The 18566-nt window shown below is 49.5% G+C and overlaps 1 long non-coding RNA gene across 1 annotated transcript in view; it reads left to right on the top strand.

Annotated features, from left to right (window-relative positions):
* LOC146006952 (uncharacterized) overlaps positions 1 to 4990 on the top strand; it is a 35297-nt gene extending 30307 nt beyond the window's left edge. The window contains exon 4 of the long non-coding RNA XR_014444140.1: positions 4390 to 4990. This is a non-coding gene — a long non-coding RNA (uncharacterized LOC146006952). The remainder of the gene's footprint in view (positions 1 to 4389) is intronic.
* Positions 4991 to 18566: the final 13576 nt, after the last annotated feature.

Genomic DNA, 18566 nt, shown 5'->3' with positions numbered 1-18566 from the left:
GTAAATTTCCCCCCATGAGTCATTACACCGGGTGACACCAGCCCTACATTCTTCAGTTATCACCATGGCTGTCTTCCCCAGGGGGGTTGGGCTGTCACGTATAAATGCAGGCACTGCTATCCTGGGTATTACCACCTTTAGTGCCAGTAAACCTAGAGCTATTCTGTAAACCCCCTGATGTTTGGGTGTGGGGTTAATGAAGTAATAATCATAGTAATGTTAGGATTAGGCTAGGTAAAGGTAGAAGAACATTCATACTGTGTTTTCATTGTGTAAATGACACTGCGAATGCCGGCATATGCCTGTCACCAAACTGAGCTATACTGTAGGTTACAGCACCTTTGTAGTTGTGCACCTTTCTCCATAAATATTACAGTAGTTTTACTAATCCTTTTTTTTGAGACTGTCTTTATCTGAATAACTGTAGTAACCAATGAAATGAATATAAATTACATATAAAACATTATTAATATTTTTTTTATATAAACAATATTCAACTTTGCCAGTGTGAAAATGAACTACAGTGCAAGGACATCCAACTACATTTCCGCTTACCTGGTCTTGGCTGATCTTCATCCGGGTCTTTAGCCTCGCTTGCTGCTCTCTTTCTCTCTTCCAGCGATTCCTCCTCTCTGGATTTTCTTGATGAAGTGTTCTTCACTGTCTTCTGGTCTTTTTCCTGCATCTTGCTGCTGGACTCCTCAGGTGCTTCCTTTTCAGGCTTTCTTGATGTCTCCTTCCTGCACCTCTTCTTTCCGGCCATCTCCTCTGTGTTCTGGTCTGTCTTCTGTATCTTGCCGCTGGGTTCCTCCTCAGGTGCTTCCTTTTCAGGCCTTCTTGAGGTCTCCTTCCTTCTCCTCTTCTTCCCGACCATCTCCTCCATCTTCTGATCCGGCTCCTGCATCTTCCGACGGGTACACCTGATCCAATATGTCAACTTACCTCTGCTGATCCGGCTCCTGCGTCTTCCGACGGGAACACCTGATCCAATATGTCAACTTACCTCTGCTGATCTGGCTCCTGCGTCTTTCGACGGGTACACCTGATCCAATCAGTTGACTTACCTCTCCTGATCCGGCTCCTGCGTCTTCTGACGGGTACACCTGATCCAATAAGTTGACTTACCTCTCCTGATCTGGCTCCTGCGTCTTCCGACGGGTACACCTGATCCAATTGGTCAATTTACCTCTCCTGATCTGGCTCCTGCGTCTTCCGACGGGTACACCTGATCCAATTGGTCAATTTACCTTTCCTGATCTGGCTCCTGCGTCTTCCGACGGGTACACCTGATCCAATAAGTCGATTTACCTCTCCTGATCTGGCTCCTGCGTCTTCCGACGGGTACACCTGATCCAATAAGTTGATTTACCTCTCCTGATCTGGCTCCTGCGTCTTCCGACGGGTACACCTGATCCAATTGGTCAATTTACCTTTCCTGATCTGGCTCCTGCGTCTTCCGACGGGTACACCTGATCCAATAAGTTGATTTACCTCTCCTGATCTGGCTCCTGCGTCTTCCGACGGGTACACCTGATCCAATTGGTCAATTTACCTTTCCTGATCTGGCTCCTGCGTCTTCCGACGGGTACACCTGATCCAATTGGCCAATTTACCTTTCCTGATCTGGCTCCTGCGTCTTCCGACGGGTACACCTGATCCAATAAGTCGATTTACCTCTCCTGATCTGGCTCCTGCGTCTTCCGACGGGTACACCTGATCCAATAAGTCGATTTACCTCTCCTGATCTGGCTTCTGCGTCTTCCGACGGGTACACCTGATCCAATAAGTCGATTTACCTCTCCTGATCTGGCTCCTGCGTCTTCCGACGGGTACACCTGATCCAATAAGTCGATTTACCTCTCCTGATCTGGCTCCTGCGTCTTCCGACGGGTACACCTGATCCAATAAGTTTACTTACTTCTCCTGATCGGGCTCCTGCGTCTACTGACGGGTACACCTGATCCAATAAGTTTACTTACCTCTCCTGATTCGGCTCCTGCGTCTTACGACGGGTTCACCTGATCCAGTAATTGGCTTTCTGTCTCCTGAAATCGCTTTTTCTCCCCTTCTCAATCCTCTGCTTGGGCTCCTGCTTCCTCCTCTGATGCTGTCTGCTGCAGAGATGCCAGTTGGAAAATAACTGCCACTCTCAGCTATGAAAGTGTATAGCTTGGGTCATGTGACCAGCTTGCTGCTCTCCCATATACACTCTATAGTATCCATGCTAATGGGCCTAATTTTGTTTTTAGGATTTCTAAGTTGCTATAACTTACCCTGTTAATGTTATGTGTGCCTAATTTCAGTGAGATCCTATGTACATGTTCCTAATTTATAATCTAACTGCAGGAAAGGAACATTAAATGTACATAAATGTATGGCTGTAACTATTTCACCAACATAATACAATAGAATACAGCCCTCCGGGGTAGTGATAATCAGGTGCCTATGTTTTTTCACTTTTAAATACATCTACTAAAATATCTGTTTTATAGGGATGGCCGTTGTTGCCATTGCCATCGATGGCAATTCTGCAACTGGCCATCGATAGTGCTAAACTATGCAATGATGACCATCAATATTTTCACATATCGATGGTCATCCATTGTGTTTGATTGATTGGCCTGTGGGCCAATCAAAACACGGGGGACATGGCTTCGCTGGTGTCAGGGGGCAGAGCTATGCTCTGTGTCCCGGGGCTTTGAAAAAATAAAGCAAACATCGTTTTACTGTTCCATCGATGGAGGGAAAGCATCTGGTTCTCCCCCATCGATGGCTAAAGTATTCGACATTGGCCATGAACCATCGATGATTTGGAATCATCGATCGTGAATGGCCATCCCTACTGTTTTACTTTTGTCTGTATTGACATGTGAGAGGGGAGTTAGGGATGGGAGTGGGGGAATAACAGATCCCCCAGCACGACCCCTTCCATCAGGTACAAGAGGATCTGCTCTTGGGCTTCCCCCTGTTTATGATTGTAGTCACCTGTGTTGAACTAGATAATTGATGAGAAAGCTGTTTCACTGCAGGTAACTGCACCTGGGAAGTCCGGGAGCAGAGCTTTCTGTACCTGATGGAAGGGTCCTATTGGACGGTCTGGGTACACGTGTATAGTGTTCTTCCTGTAACTGGGAAAGTGCTGCGTAAGCGGATAGCCTTTGGTGACCAGTGAGCCAGTCAGAGGGCTTTGTGTCTGACTGAAGTGATTTGGCATAGATGGATTATTGAGAGATATTTTATATAACACATATAACACATCACCATCTCTACACTTAGGCCCTGATTCTGGTTGACTCGGTAAGCTGTGAAACTCGCAGCGTACCGAGTCCCAGAGGGCCTGCCCCTGCCGAATCGCCACCGTATCACCTTGCAACCATGCGAGGGGAAGTGTCACGAATACACATACCCTCTCATGTGCCCGCAGCAGGAGAAATCATTTGATGATCACCGACCATCGATTGACTGATCCAGGCCACGCAAATATAAGTCAGTGGCCGGCCGAAACCAGGACGGACGGCTGACGTCATCTGCCTGCCCGACGTCATGTGACGTCAGCCGTCCAACCCTGGCACACCACCTGCTGCACGCAATCCCATAGGGACGGCCATGAAATGCTGAGCGTTCCCATGGTGGACACCCTACTCTGCTGCCCCACTCCCCTGGCCCACATTGGTCAGTGTGAACTGATCAGTCGCTGAGTTCAGTCGCCCAGGGACCCTGCACATGCGCATAATTCATTATGCGCATGCACGGAAAAAACCCATCGCTGGACCACGTGGGGGTGCAAATGAACAATATGACCCCCTTACTGTAACATTCATTTCTTATAGAGGAGCATTGCTTCCCATTTCCAGTTCTTGGGACAAGCTAACGTCGCACAATTTACAGGTCTCCTCACAGAAACACAAGTGAAATCCTAAGAATCATCTGTAGATATTTTATAATGTGTCAGTGAGTAATGAATATGCCTGTGCTCCAGCAAGGACATATGGAAAACATGCACTGCCAGTGTATGCAGAGGACTAGATCTGAGAACACTATAGTACAGTGATTGTGCGCCCCTCTGTCCCTGTTTCCCATTTCCACATATAAAATGCTGAAAGGGTGTTTCTTACAAAAATCCATGAAAATAAGATGATAAATTGGTTAAAAATGTATTTTATTATTACATTTAAAGCAGTTGGGAAGAGTGAGGTAGAAAGTATTTTTAAGTCCCAGATTTTAGTCACCTTTCTCTGATGGTGGCAATAAGTGAGTTTCTGTTGCCCCAATAATAGGTAATAGACAATCCACCTTATTGCTGCATGTTAGTAACTAGACCCCTAGGTTGTGCACTATAGTCAGTATTGTGTGAATAGTGCAGTAATAACCTTTATCTATGTTACCCAGGTCTACACGAGTACAACGGGTGAGCAGCCGGCCACCTATGTGTACACCGAATATGTGCTGCACCTGGACCTGTTCTAGCATTATATCAGAGGTGAGTTACATAGTTACATAGTTACATAGTAGGTAAGGTTGAAAAAAGACCTGCGTCCATCTAGTTCAACCTGGTATAGATATCCATTGCTGATTTGGTAGGTTCTGGTATTTTACAGACAAATTATATTTCTTATTTGTACCCATGGATGTTTTTCTCCAGTAAATGTTTGTCCAACTTTGCCTTGAACGCATTTAATGAGCCAGCCGTTACCACCTCTCTGGGAAGAGAGTTCCAGAGTTTGACTGTTCTGACCGTAAAGAAATTCTTTCTACTAGCTGAATTAAATCTTTTTTTTTCTAATCTATACTCATGCCCTCGCGTCCTAGATTCCTTTCTAGTAGAAAATAGGGTGTGTGACAGTTCCTTATATTGGCCCTTGATATACTTGTACATGTTGAGCATGTCCCCCCTTAAACGTCTCTTTTCTAATGTAAATAGTCCCAAATTGCTTAATCTCTCCCCGTAGTTTAAATTCTCCATTCCCCTAATAAGCTTTGTTGCTCGCCTTTGGACTTTTTCTCCTTCGGGAGACATCAGGGGCCACAGCTTTACTTTGGGTAATAGGAGTGGGAGTGAGCTCCAGCACCCTAGAGGATAACTTTAACTGCCTCCCAGGCAGTCAGGCTCCTCCCCTCCTATACCCCCCCTCCAGGCCACGGACCTCAGTTTTTCTAGGGTGCTGGCAGGAGCCAGATGCACCCAAAAGAGGGGCTGCTATTTAGCAGCCATAACTTTTTTTTTTTTATTATTATTTTTTATCAGAGCAGCAGCGCTGGAGGTCTGAATAGACCCCTGCACTGCTGGCTCCAACACCCGGGTCCGGCGCTGCCTCGCCACCCGCGGGTGGGGACCAGCAGCGGCCCCCGGGCACTGGGGAGCCTGCAGCCACAGCCGGACGCCGGGGACCACAGACGCCCGCTTCAGAAGAACCGGGACGGCACTGTGAGTAATACACGCTCCCCGCCGGGAGCGTGTGCGATAGCGCAGCGAGGCGCATAGAGATGGCTGCTACAGCCGGCGAGGGGTGACCGCCGGCTGTGCTAGCAAGCGGTCGGCCGGCTCGCCGCCCGTCCCGCTGGACCACCAGGGAAACTAGTTTGTGGGCAGCAGCGCTGGTATGCGGGGCCGCCCGGCGCGCGCCGGATCCCCGCCATTTTACCAGCGCTGCATGTGGACACCTTCCCTGGGGCCATTAGTTAGCAGGGGGAGGAGGCTTCCCCCACATCAGCCCCTCCCCCGGGGACAGTAGGCAGGGAACTGTGCTTGGCGCACAGAGAGTTCCCGCCACTGACATCCCTTCCTGTCTGCCTGGCTGCACGTGAGGAGGGACACGGAGAAGCTCCAGTGCCACCCGAGGTTCCACTCTTTCACTGCCAGGAGGCTTGGGCAAGTCCCCCCTGTACCTCTCCTGCGGGACACAGGTCACAGTTATTGAGTGCTCCAGCCAGCCATAGCTGCTGCAAGAGCCTAGTGCCATTGACTTTCTATTTGCATTGTATGCCTCTGTATGCTTGCTGTATATGTGTACTTATTAACCCAATAGCTGCTGCAGTGTATTTGGTGTCTTTTTGTACTCAGCCCTCCTGTACTTACAGTAGTTATGCCGAAGAGCAAGTCCAAAAAGGGGGACGCCCCAGCATTGCTGTCATGCACAGCCTGTAATGCGGGCCTATCTCCCCTGGACTATGCACAGGACGGCGTATGCGCAGGCTGCTACAATGCGCAGGCGCAGGCGCTGCCCACGCCTACGGCCTCCTCTCAGGAGCCTGCTTGGGCCTCATCCCTTGTGCAGATGATGGCGCAGCTAGTTGATAAAGTCTCGGCTGCGCTGCCCCAGCGGTCCATGCCGTCCTCATCGGCAGCGAGTGCAGCCCCCCCAGCATTGGATGCCCAGGGGGAGGGTCCACTGCCCGCAGATACACGCAGGCTTTTAGTTAGAAGACCGTCGCCACTCCGCCCCCTCCTCGGGCAGGATACTGACGATGAGGAGGAGGAGGAGCAAGACGATGTCGATGATGATGACTATGTTGAGGAGGCAGTCGATGACGCCATTGACGTCGCCGCTGACATAGGGGATGCCTGTGTTGGAGAGGACCCCCCGACTCGTCTTGATGTACCAGGCCTGATTACAGCGGTTAAGAAGGTCCTGCTAGTAGACGACCAGGCTGACCCGCCTGCGGAGTCGGGCCCTATCTTTAAGCGCCCTAAACGCTCCTTCAGTCGCTTTCCCAAGTCCGATAACCTGGACTCGGTTATTAAGGAAGCTTGGGAGGTCCCTAATAGGAAGTTTATCATTCACAAACGTTTCTCCTTCCTCTATCCTCTCCCCCAGGAGGACAGGATCCCCTGGGAGACAGCCCCCAGGGTAGACGCTCATGTGGCAAAACTGGTTAAAGCCTCCTTGTTGCCCATACCTACAGCGTCTCTTAAGGATACGGCGGATAGGAAGTTGGAAAACTTCCTGAAGCTGATATACACCACGGCAGGGGCAGCGGGCAGGCCGGCCCTGGCGTCAGCCTGGGTGGCTATGGCTCTAACTAAATGGACCGCTGCCCTCAAAACAGGGGTGTCTGAGGGGGCCCCAGCAGATACCCTTCTGCCGACTATAGAATTGATACATCAGGCTGCCCTCTACTTAGGCGAAGCGGCGCTTGATTCCGCTACTCTCTCCTCCAGGGTGTCCGCTTCAGCAGTGGCTGCTCGCAGATCACTTTGGTTGCGCTCCTGGAAGGTGGACACGGATTCGAAGAGGGCCTTGGAAGCCCTTCCATTCGATGGTTCCCTCTTGTTTGGTCCTGAGCTGGACAGGATGGTGGCTACGGTGGCAGCATCAAAGACTGCCTTCCTACCATCCACCCCGACTACACGGCCCCGGCCGGCCTTTCAGTCCTTTCGGTTTCAGGGCCGTGGTAGAGGACAGTCCTTCTCCTCCAGATCTTCCCAGGGAGGCAGATCCTCCCGTGCTAGGGGCAGACGTCCCTGGGCCACAAGACGCCCTGACCCAAAGCCGGCGGACAAGCCCGCTGCATGACAGGGGGGGCCCCCACCGGGAGGACCCCAGGGTGGGCGGTCGCCTGTTGGAGTTTTCCCCCATCTGGTTGGAATCCACCACAGACGCGTGGGTTCAGGAGGTGGTCTCTCGGGGCTACTCCTTAACTTTTTGGCATCGCCCACCAACATCGTTCTTTTCCACGAGTCTTCCATCAGACCCGGAAAAGCGCAAAGCGCTAGAACTGGCAGTCCAACGTTTGCTTCAAACAGGGGTCATCATACCTGTCCCCTTGTCCCAAAGGGGTTCGGGGTTTTACGCCAGCCTCTTCTTGGTCAGGAAACCAAACGGTTCCTACAGGCCCATTCTCAACCTAAAGAAGCTAAACAAGTTTGTACGGGTCCCAAAATTCAGGATGGAGACTCTGCGCTCCATTGTCCTGGCCCTTCAGCCAGGAGACTTCATGGCATCCCTGGACATTCAGGATGCGTACTTACACATCCCCATTCGCCCAGAACACCAGCGGTTCCTGCGCTTTGCCATCCTGGACCAACATTTCCAGTTCCGAGCCCTACCATTTGGCCTATCCACTGCTCCCCGGGTGTTCACAAAGGTGATGGCAGTAATGGGCAGCAGTCTGCGCAACCAGGGGATCCGGATAATCCCATATCTGGATGACCTGTTGATTCTTGCTCCGTCTGCAGAACTTCTCCAGGACCACCTGAGGGTGGTAATACAGCTTCTGGAGCGACACGGCTGGATCATCAATTGGGACAAGTCCTCATTGATTCCGGCACAGTCGATGGTTCACCTAGGAGCCAGGTTGGACACCATCCATCAGAGGATCTACCTGCCGGAGGACCGTCGTCTGATTCTACAGTCCAGAGTCCGTCGGCTCCTCCATCCTCGACGGGTGTCCATACATGCCTGCATGAAGGTACTGGGTTCCATGGTGTCGACTTTCGACATGGCAGAATATGCCCAGTTCCATTCCCGCCCTCTTCAGAAGGAGATCCTCTCCAAGTGGTCGGGATCCTCCCTCTCTCTCCGATCTCAGGTGATAACCTTATCACCGACAACCCGTCTCTCTCTTTCGTGGTGGCTCCTAGACCAGAACCTCACGTTGGGACGCCCATTCTGGATCCATCAGTGGACCCTTCTCACTACGGACGCCAGTCTCCGCGGGTGGGGAGCGGTCACTTGCCAGAGGTCTTTCCAGGGCCTTTGGTCTACATCGGAGGCCAAGCTCCAAATCAATGTCCTCGAACTGAGGGCGGTCTTCCGAGCCCTTTGCCTGGCAGAACCCTGGCTGAGGGGTCGTCCGGTGCAGGTCCAGTCGGACAATTCCACCACAGTGGCTTATATCAACCACCAGGGGGGCACCCGCAGCAGGGCGGCAATGATGGAAACATCCCGCATCTTTCAGTGGGCGGAAAAGAAGATTCCAGCTCTATCGGCGGTCTTTATTCCGGGAGTCCAGAATTGGGAAGCGGACTACCTAAGCCGTCAAACACTGAATGCCGGCGAATGGTCCCTCCATCAGGAGGTTTTCCAGATGCTGGTACATCGGTGGGGCTTACCCGAGGTGGACTTGATGGCCTCTCAACACAACCACAAGGTTCCCTCTTACGGAGCCAGGGCCCGCGACCCGGCCGCCATCTTGGTGGACGCTCTGTCCGCTCCGTGGCCGTTCAGGCTGATGTATGCCTTCCCGCCATTCTCCCTCCTCTTGCGACTGATTCGCAAGCTGAAGGCGGAGGGAGGCACATTGATCCTCGTGGCCCCGTATTGGCCCAGGCGAGTCTGGTTCTCAGACCTATAGGCTCTGTCGGTGGCCCCCCGATCCGCTTGCCTCTGCGTCGGGACCTTCTCTCTCAGGGTCCGTGTCTGCATCCAGACCTGAGGCGTCTGGCTTTGACGGGGTGGCTGTTGAGACCTCCCTCTTGAGATCTAGGGGGTTTAATGCTCGAGTAATTTCCACTATGCTTAGAGCAAGAAAGGCTTCCTCTGCGAGAGCTTATCATCGGGTTTGGAGGGCTTACTTCGTTTGGTGTAGGACTCGCCACTTCAATCCTAAGTCTTACCGCCTGGCTCGGATTCTATCCTTCTTACAGAAGGGCCTGGAGGCTGGATTGCGCTTATCTACCTTGAAGGTTCAAGTCTCGGCTTTGTCCATCTTGTTTCGCCGACGATTAGCACTGTTGCGGGATGTCCGCACATTCATGCAGGGGGTTCTGCGTATCCAGCCTCCCTTTGTCCCCCCGGTTGCTCCGTGGGACCTTTCCCTTGTGCTATCTGCACTCCAGAAACCACCGTTTGAGCCTTTGCGGTCAGTGGACCTGTGTTGGCTCACCTGGAAAACGGTTTTCTTATTGGCAATAGCATCAGCTCGGAGGGTGTCCGATCTGTCTGCCCTGTCTTGTAAGTCCCCCTTCCTGGTCTTACACAATGACCGGGCGGTTCTTCGTACTGTCCCTTCTCACTTACCAAAAGTGGTGTCCCGTTTCCACGTTAACCAGGAAATCGTGGTTCCGGCCTTTCAAGGGCCAGATGCATCTTTGGATCAATCATCCTTGGATGTTGTACGGGCGCTGCGCATCTATGTGCGCCGCTCCCGGTCCTTTCGCAAGACGGACTCCCTCTTTGTGCTGTATGGCTTTCAAAAGAGGGGATGGCCGGCCACTAAACAGACTATTGCCCGCTGGCTTCGTTCTGTCATCCGGCAGGCATACCTGGGTGCCTCTCTCCCGGTTCCGGCTGGTATCCGGGCACATTCCACTAGGTCTGTGGGAGCGTCTTGGGCTGTTCGGGGCGGTGCTACAGCTGAGCAAGTTTGCAGAGCTGCGACATGGTCGTCAGCTGCTACTTTTGTGCGTTTTTACGCTTTTGATACTTTTGCCTCCCAGGACTCTGCCTTCGGGCAGAGCGTGTTGGCTGCGGCGCAGGCGCGTCCCCACCCATAGGTGGCTGCTTTAGGACGTCCCAAAGTAAAGCTGTGGCCCCTGATGTCTCCCGAAGGAGAAAATGAGATTTATGTCTTACCTGGTAAATCTCTTTCTTCGAGGACATCAGGGGCCACAGGGATCCCTCCCTGCCGTGCCTGCTTCAGTTACGTTACAAGTTACGTTTCACTGGTTATATATATTACTCCTCTGTTGAGGGTACTAACATGTTTCAGAATGTGTCTCTGTGTGGTGCTCCTCTTCCTTCTCTCCTGTCTCCTGCCATGGCTTGTTAAAAAACTGAGGTCCGTGGCCTGGAGGCGGGGTATAGGAGGGGAGGAGCCTGACTGCCTGGGAGGCAGTTAAAGTTATCCTCTAGGGTGCTGGAGCTCACTCCCACTCCTATTACCCAAAGTAAAGCTGTGGCCCCTGATGTCCTCGAAGAAAGAGATTTACCAGGTAAGACATAAATCTCATTTTCTAATTCTATGATGTCCTTTTTATAGTGTGGGGCCCAGAACTGTACTCCGTACTCTAGGTGAGGTCTCACCAATGCTTTATATAGTGGCATAATTACCCTTGAGTTCCTAGTTTCCATTCCCCTCTTAATACATGCCAGAATTTTGTTGGCCTTTTTTGTAGCTACATTACAATGGGCACTACATCCTAGATTGCTGTCTATTTGGACTCCTAGATCCTTTTCAAGTATGGAATTACCCAGTTCCTCTCCGCTAAGGTTGTAACTTGCACACTGGTTGTGTCTCCCAAGGTGCATAACCTTACATTTATCTACATTGAACCTCATCTTCCATTTTTTTTGCCCACTCATCTAGAATTGCAAGATCATTTTGAAGCATGGTGACATCTTCTGGTGATTTGATGACTTTGCTAAGTTTTGTATCGTCCGCAAAGATGGATACATTGCTGAGTAACCCTATCCCAATATCGTTAATAAAAATGTAAAACAAAATGGGCCCCAAAACCGAACCCTGGGGCACTCCACTTAGTACCGGTATCATATCTGATATGGCACCATTCACAACCACTCTTTGTTCTCTATTACATAGCCAATTCCCTACCCATCTGCAGATATTTTCACCCAATCCTAGGTTCTCCATTTTATTAATCAATCTCTTGTGTGGGACAGTATCAAATGCTTTAGCGAAATCTAGGAAAATCACATCTACAGCATTTCCATTATCGAGGTTTTTTTATCGAGTTGTTAGGTAACATATAGGTTTTCTGTGTCCTTCTTCCCTCCTGTCTCCTTACCCCTCACAGCCATTAACCTGGGGCAGAGGGAGAGTGTGTGAGATCTGTAGAGAGAGATGGCGACCATGAGCACAGACAGATAAAGAGGCCTGATTCAGTCCTGTTCGCTAAGCTGCATATACTTCCAGCCTAGCGAACAGGTAAGCGCCGGCTGTCGGACAGATCAAAAATAAATAGGAGCCGTCTGTGGCGGATATGATACTGAGACCTGCCAATGCAATGGGTAAGGAAGATCAGTCAAAGACAAAATGAAAATCAGTGACAACAATTGTTTCCCCCACAAACAATACATTTTTATTTCGTTGATTTTCTTCTGCAAAAGTGTGTACCAGCCAGGATTATTGAGCCAGCAATTGGGGTGTTGCAGAGTCAGGGGGGGAATTCATGTGTTCCGTCTGCTGCCTGCTTATGCCGACAAGTGTGTCCAGTCTCTCTCTGCCCCAACTCTCTCTCTCTCTCTCTCTCTCTCTCTCTGGACGGAATGTACAAAGCATTGGCGGTACATCCCACTGACCATCGCATATGTAGATGATGTAGTTTGGAATGTCCATTCGGTTTCTTGCCTGCTCCCCCTAATAGTTCACTTCATCAGAGCATCAAGTGCTGTCACGCACCGGAGGATGTTTCTCCTCCATGAAAGTGGCATGGGCGTCTCTATGAAATGCTGGGCATTCCCATGGGAACGCAGCCAGGCCGATGCCTACTTGGGGTTCTCTATGCTTAACCATTGTTTCTGCCAGGGCTACACTATTCTTGCACCCATTAATAAGCAGTATGGCCCTTATTCTGGTTGGCTGGCAAAGCAGTGTTATTTTGCTTCTTTGTGAGCTTTGTAGCACCGCCCAAATGCCCACACCCCGCTATTCGCATATTTTCCCAAAATCATTCGATGGTCGATTTCTGAAGCGCTCACTCCCTGGTGACTTTATTTAGTGGCACCCTGCTCCGTGAACATTGTGGGCAGCTGACATTCGTGACGTCTGCTGCCGGCCCCCGGAAGGCAAGTAGCCACCCCCGTTCACTTGCTGATGCCCAGCATTTCCTGGGTGCATCCAATATTTTTGTGAGTACGCCCAGGAAACCCTGCGAAGGCCCCCTGCCCGCCTACTGTATGCCCACCCCGCTACGAGCACCTCGGAGACTATGCAAATCTCCCAGGACGCCCGCAGAGAAGAACGACTGATTAGATGTTTTCTTACAGTAAACAAATGTATTCTACAATTCTACTGTATTATGTTACAACCAATGAACATTCTTATTGTACTCGTAATTAATCACTTTAAATTGAACACATTCAAATATCTGTACCATTTAATAACTCTCTATTCAACCTTTTGCTGTAACACCTAAGTGCTTAAATATCTATATTATTGCGCAATAATATGCAAACAAACTTACAAATCTTAAACTCTAAATAAGCGCTTTTGCCCTTTTTTTAGCCCTGACCCAATGTTCACAGTTCCGTAAAGCTGCAAGCAACTCAGAGTATGCTAAAGTGCAGATGAAGGTAAGTTTTAGGCTGTTCAACAGAGCTGTCACTTAAGTTTCTATGCTCCGCTCCACACAAGGTGAAATGGTTCTCCCAAATATATCATAGACCATGGATCTTCAATGGCCCCCCAGATGTTGTGAAACTACATGTTCCAACATGCATTGCCACATTTTTTTCCTATAAGAGCATGCCAAAACTGTCAGGGCATGCTGGGACATGTAGTTCCACAACATCTGGAGGGCCACAGGTTGAAGACCTGTGTCATAGACCATTGTAAGTCTCCGGCCTGTGCTGAGCACCCTAGGGCTAGCTAGACAGCATATGGCAAGGGTCCTAAAGCCGCCAGATTCCTGCTATGGTACCATAGACCCTGGCTGCTACAGGCATTTGCAATAGCATGATCAGAGACTATAAGCTGCTAATAAAATGTAGTATTATATGTATGTACTCCTGGTAGTAAATGTAATGGGAGTTGATGGAAACTTTTTCTCTCCCCCAGGTCTCTGGAGCGTGTACCCAGCCGATCCCATCATCGTACCACTTATGGTCTCTCCAGTTGTTTCCCTCCCAGGATTTCACCTTTCACCTGCAGGTGTCACCTCCGGTAAGCTGTTCCGATCTACTCACCAGTGTCCTTAGTGCATTTACAACCAATACGCAGCCATCGGCTTGGGTTACACTGCGCCTGTCTTCCCAGAATCCAGACACCGATTATACTACATTGCCAGTATTAGTGTAAGGTCATTAGGCAATAAATGCGCCTTCTAGCACCTGACATCCCCCTCTATTGTCTGATACTTGTGCAGTGTTCATGCCTCATACGCAGGAGTCTTCTCTAACTGTCCCTCTTTCTGTCTCTCAGGGAGCAGCAGGATGCTATGACACTTCTCTGGATCCTTCACAAGTTACAGACTATTATTTCAGTTTTTACCGACTCTGAGAATGACGCGCTCGTTGAACAGCTGGGGAAAAAAAAACAAATTTTTCCTTTTTTTTTCCCCGTTGGGCACAGAAAACGTGCCCGTGCCCCTCCCCCTCCATGCCCCCCAGACTGCGGGCAGTCGCGGGGTGACCCAAACCCCTCACTGGATGTGCAACACTGGACCAAACCAAGCAGCACTGGAATCAACTGGGCACAACTGGAAATCAGTAAACCATCACACTGGAGACACAGGGAACTATCCCCACGCAAGAAAAATGTGATTGATTTTCTGTATGTTAAATGTTATGTATGATTCTATTACAAACCTTCCCTTTATCTGTGACCCTCTCAATCCTTGATTGAAGTTACCAGGAAGACCCCATCTCCGATTGTTGTTAACCATCTCCGCAAGCTGTGTAGCTCAGCAGTCTGACCTGTTAGCTGCTGCCACTAAGCCAGAGGCTGCACAAGCCGTTTTACGTTACTGAGATATCTTTGTGCTCTATTGTATTTTATGTGAATCCTTTTTTTTTTGGTTCTTGTTTGTTTTGTATTTAATTCTCACCACAAAAGTGCACTTAATCTTAATATGGCTTGTGCCTCAAAAAGAAGGGGGGCAGTGATTAGTGCCAGATGGTGAATCTGCGCTCCCTAAACTGGGCACGTGGCGCGCCAGCGCTGTGCAAACAGATGAAGTGGTGACTTTATTATTAAGGACCCAGATACCAGACCCCCGATCGGTCTTTCTGGCGTCATTTCTGCTCTTAATGTTACAATCCTGTAAGTATGGTTTTCTTACAGTTAATAAGACACTATCGCATTGTATCATTTTAACCCTTCCATGACTGGAGGTCCAGGCCTATAGTATTGGAAGGGTTAAACTGCCATTTTAGCTGGACCTATGAGCTCAAAGCATTTTTAATATTTGTTTTTATCAAATTTCCCAATTTGTATTTATATTTCCCTTGTTACTCTCCTTGCACTGTTATCCCCTTCCTCTTACCCTGTTCTTTGGGTCTGAAGTAAAAAAAAATATATATCTTGTCTGCATATAAATCCCCAAAATATAAATAATTATTTGTACTGTGACTGGTGTTTTGTGTTTTGTGACTGCAGAAACATTGATTTTGGAGGCACTGTAGACGCACACCACATAACACTACAGATAAAGGGGTTATTCTGGTTGATCGAGTCCACCAAACCCGGTCTTGCGAATGGTGGCCCGGCCACCACCCATTCGCAAGGGCTATTCCCTCGCAGGGCCTGCAAATGGATGTTACACAGTAACATCCATACGTAGCCTACTGTAATCCACTCACATCATTCGATGGTTGGCGACCATCGAATGATGGCGAAGGTGCACGCATGTAAAAGTGACTCACACTTACATATGCGCGGATGCTCGGGAGTTAGCGGGCGGTCAGCTGACCCCCACAAGGGAGAATAGCCGCTGCCCGTCTGTCAGGGTTTTAGCAGTCGGGATTCCGACGTTGATGTAATTACTGTCGGAATCCTGACTGCCGCTCAGTCATCCGGCACCTATAAAGACAACCTGGTGCCACTGGGGAACAGAATATAAATCAGAAGCCACAGAATGTTGCTGGGACCCCTTACTGCGCCAAGCCATCACCCTGCCAGAATAAGCCTTGTAGGCTTGGGTTTGCTCTGCTTACCTGAACCAGTTGCTGCTGATGTTGTTGCTGTTGATTGTAGGTTACTATTATTCTTATTGCGTAGATTTTTGATAGACTTATACAATAATGAGTTTATCATATGTATGACCTTTGAGTATAAATAACCCTGTTCCAATATAAACAGGAGATTGTTATCTGATATAATACAATATTCATTTAATAATATGTATGGACAAACTCCCTTTCATTGAAATCACATTGGTCAGGTGGAGAATGTGAAGGAAAGCTGTGAGACTGGAGACCAAGGAGCATTTTATTCACCTAACAGATAAAGTTATAGACATGCCCAAGGCAGGAAAGGCTACAAGATAATAGCCAATAATAAAGGCCAAGTGCTCTGATGTCCCACTGTAGGATCAGTGGTGAAATGTAAGCTACTGTATGACCTGCTGCCCAGGTGCTGCCTAGACCAAGCCGCCCATCACAAGTCAGTGGTAGAGCCAGGAGACTAGTTAGAGACCCACAGGGTAGCCGGCTATTATTATAGGAGGACCTACAGAGCTCAGTGCCTCAGGTGGGAGTGAGGATGCACCAGTCAGCAATATGAAAAGCTCTGCACACAACTGGCCTGTATGGGAGGGTGGCTAGAAAGAAGCCATTATTAGAGAGACTGCATCAAAGCACATCTGGATTTGCAGAAAACATTAAAGAGACTCAGATACAATGAGCCAGATGTATCAATCTTCAAAGGTGATAAAACAGAGAGAGATAAACAGCCAGCCAATCAGATCCTACCTGCCATGTTACAGGCTGGGTTAGAAAAATGACAGGTTGGAGGTGATTGGATGGCTCTTTATCACTCCCCACTTTATCACTTTTTGAAGCTTGATACATCTGGCCCAATGTGAGATAAGGGTTTGTGGTCCCATGAACCAACAATTAAGCTTTGTTTCCTCATCTATAAATGCTCTGGGTGGCACACAGCAAATGAATTACAGATTCCTCAGCAAGCACCATCCTAACTGTGACTTATGGGGTGGGGACATTCTGTATTGTCATGGGGATGCGTTTCTTCAGTGGGGTCTGGGCAGCTTAGAAGGATAACCTTTTAGGACAACCTGATACAAGACCAAAGCAATACTGACATTGCTAAACAACAAAAAAGTAATTACCCTGCAACTGTTATACCCCCAAACTATCGGCCAATCACTTTGTTGTTTACATTTCTGGTTATAGTTTGTTTAACATCAGTAATTTTATTGAGTTTTCATTTTTTTTTTTGCAAAAGGAGAGGGATACAGAAGGAAGAAATATAAAGGGGGAAGGAACATGACAAAATCACAATACACAATATTGTCTTCCTTGTACACTTTTACACTGTGTGTTCTAGGAGCAGGAGAGATGTGACAGGGGAACCATTTGTAGCCATGAGGCTGTATGTTCTTTAACCCGATCAAACCTGTTGGCACGAGCTGCAGTGATATAAATGGCTGCAGCCCTGGACTCACAAAGGTAGTACAGCAGCATCCTGCAATGTCCTGGCATGTCAGGATGGCTACCTAAAAGACGATCGCAACCGCTGCTGACAAGAGTGCATCGACTGGCTGGAGTAGGTGCGGTGGTGCAAAGAAGGGAGTACGAAATATGTTGCTGATACACCGTATCACCTTGCATTCCCTACTGCGCTTCTCCCACCCCTCTGGCGGGTGCCGCAGATGAGAGGTGAAGGAGAGAGCTGAGCAGCACCACAGGTTCCCCCACCCTTCCAGCACCTCTGCCGCTGCCACTGAGAGACTAGAAGAGTGGAGCGCAGCGCCGAAGGCTTTCCTCACCCCTCCAGCGGCTCTCAGCCATTTCAAATATAGTGCAGCTCCGGAGCCAATCAGCCTGGGGTCAGGGGCCCAGGAGGGGCATGAGCCGACATGGTTGGAGGGAGCCCCCTGAGCAACAAGCATGTAATCTCCCCCGCCTTGGGCAACAAGGATGTAAACCCTTTTCCATCCCCTGGGCAATGAATGTGTAATCACCCCATGGCAATGAGCATGGAACCCCCCATGGCAGCAAGCATGTAATCCTCTCATGGCAACAAGCATGAAACCCCCTGTGCCAACAATCACAAAACTCCTGGCATAGAGCACGCAGCTCCTGGCAACTAGCATGTAGGTAAGCGGCACTTATGTGACATAATATGTAATAGGCATTACGGTGTGTGACATAATGACATGTAATGGGCATAATGGCATGTGGTTTAATAAGTAATGGGCATTAACGTGTGGTGCATAATGTGAAGTGGACTGTAACTAGACTCCCTTCATACACCTCAGAGATTACTAGACTGCCGGATGACAGGAAGTTTATTGTCATTAAGTCCTAAAACAGCGCAGTTGGAGGCTGATTCAGGATCGCACGTATCGATCCGAGGGGGTGATTCAGGAGTGATCGTCCCCAGTGTACTGATGGTGCTGCTCTGCATGCTTATGGCCAATTATACGCAAGTGCAGGGACGCTGTGCGAACGCTTTCGACACCTGTCAAAGGTGAGGTGCTTGCACGGGTAGGGGAGGAGGCGGGCAAAGGCCGGAGCACGGGAACGTTCAGCGTTTTATAAGCGTCCCCATGAAAATGCTGGCCGTTCCCTGAGAACGCAGGTGGGCCGGCGGCTGACCCCACATGATGTCAGCGCCCACCCCCTCTTTGGCGAACTCAGACGGAAAAGAAACTCAGTTTATAAGAGGAGAGAAATCATTTGATGGCCGCATGTGAGGGGATATGTTCGCGTACATCCCCTCGCATGTTACCGATAGGATTCGGTGGCAGGGGGCGCGTGTTATGC

The sequence above is a fragment of the Crinia signifera genome, chromosome 6, assembly GCF_055691185.1.
Source record: "Crinia signifera chromosome 6, ASM5569118v1, whole genome shotgun sequence".
Classification (NCBI taxonomy): domain Eukaryota; kingdom Metazoa; phylum Chordata; class Amphibia; order Anura; family Myobatrachidae; genus Crinia; species Crinia signifera.
This window is presented reverse-complemented; position numbering and strand designations above follow the sequence as displayed.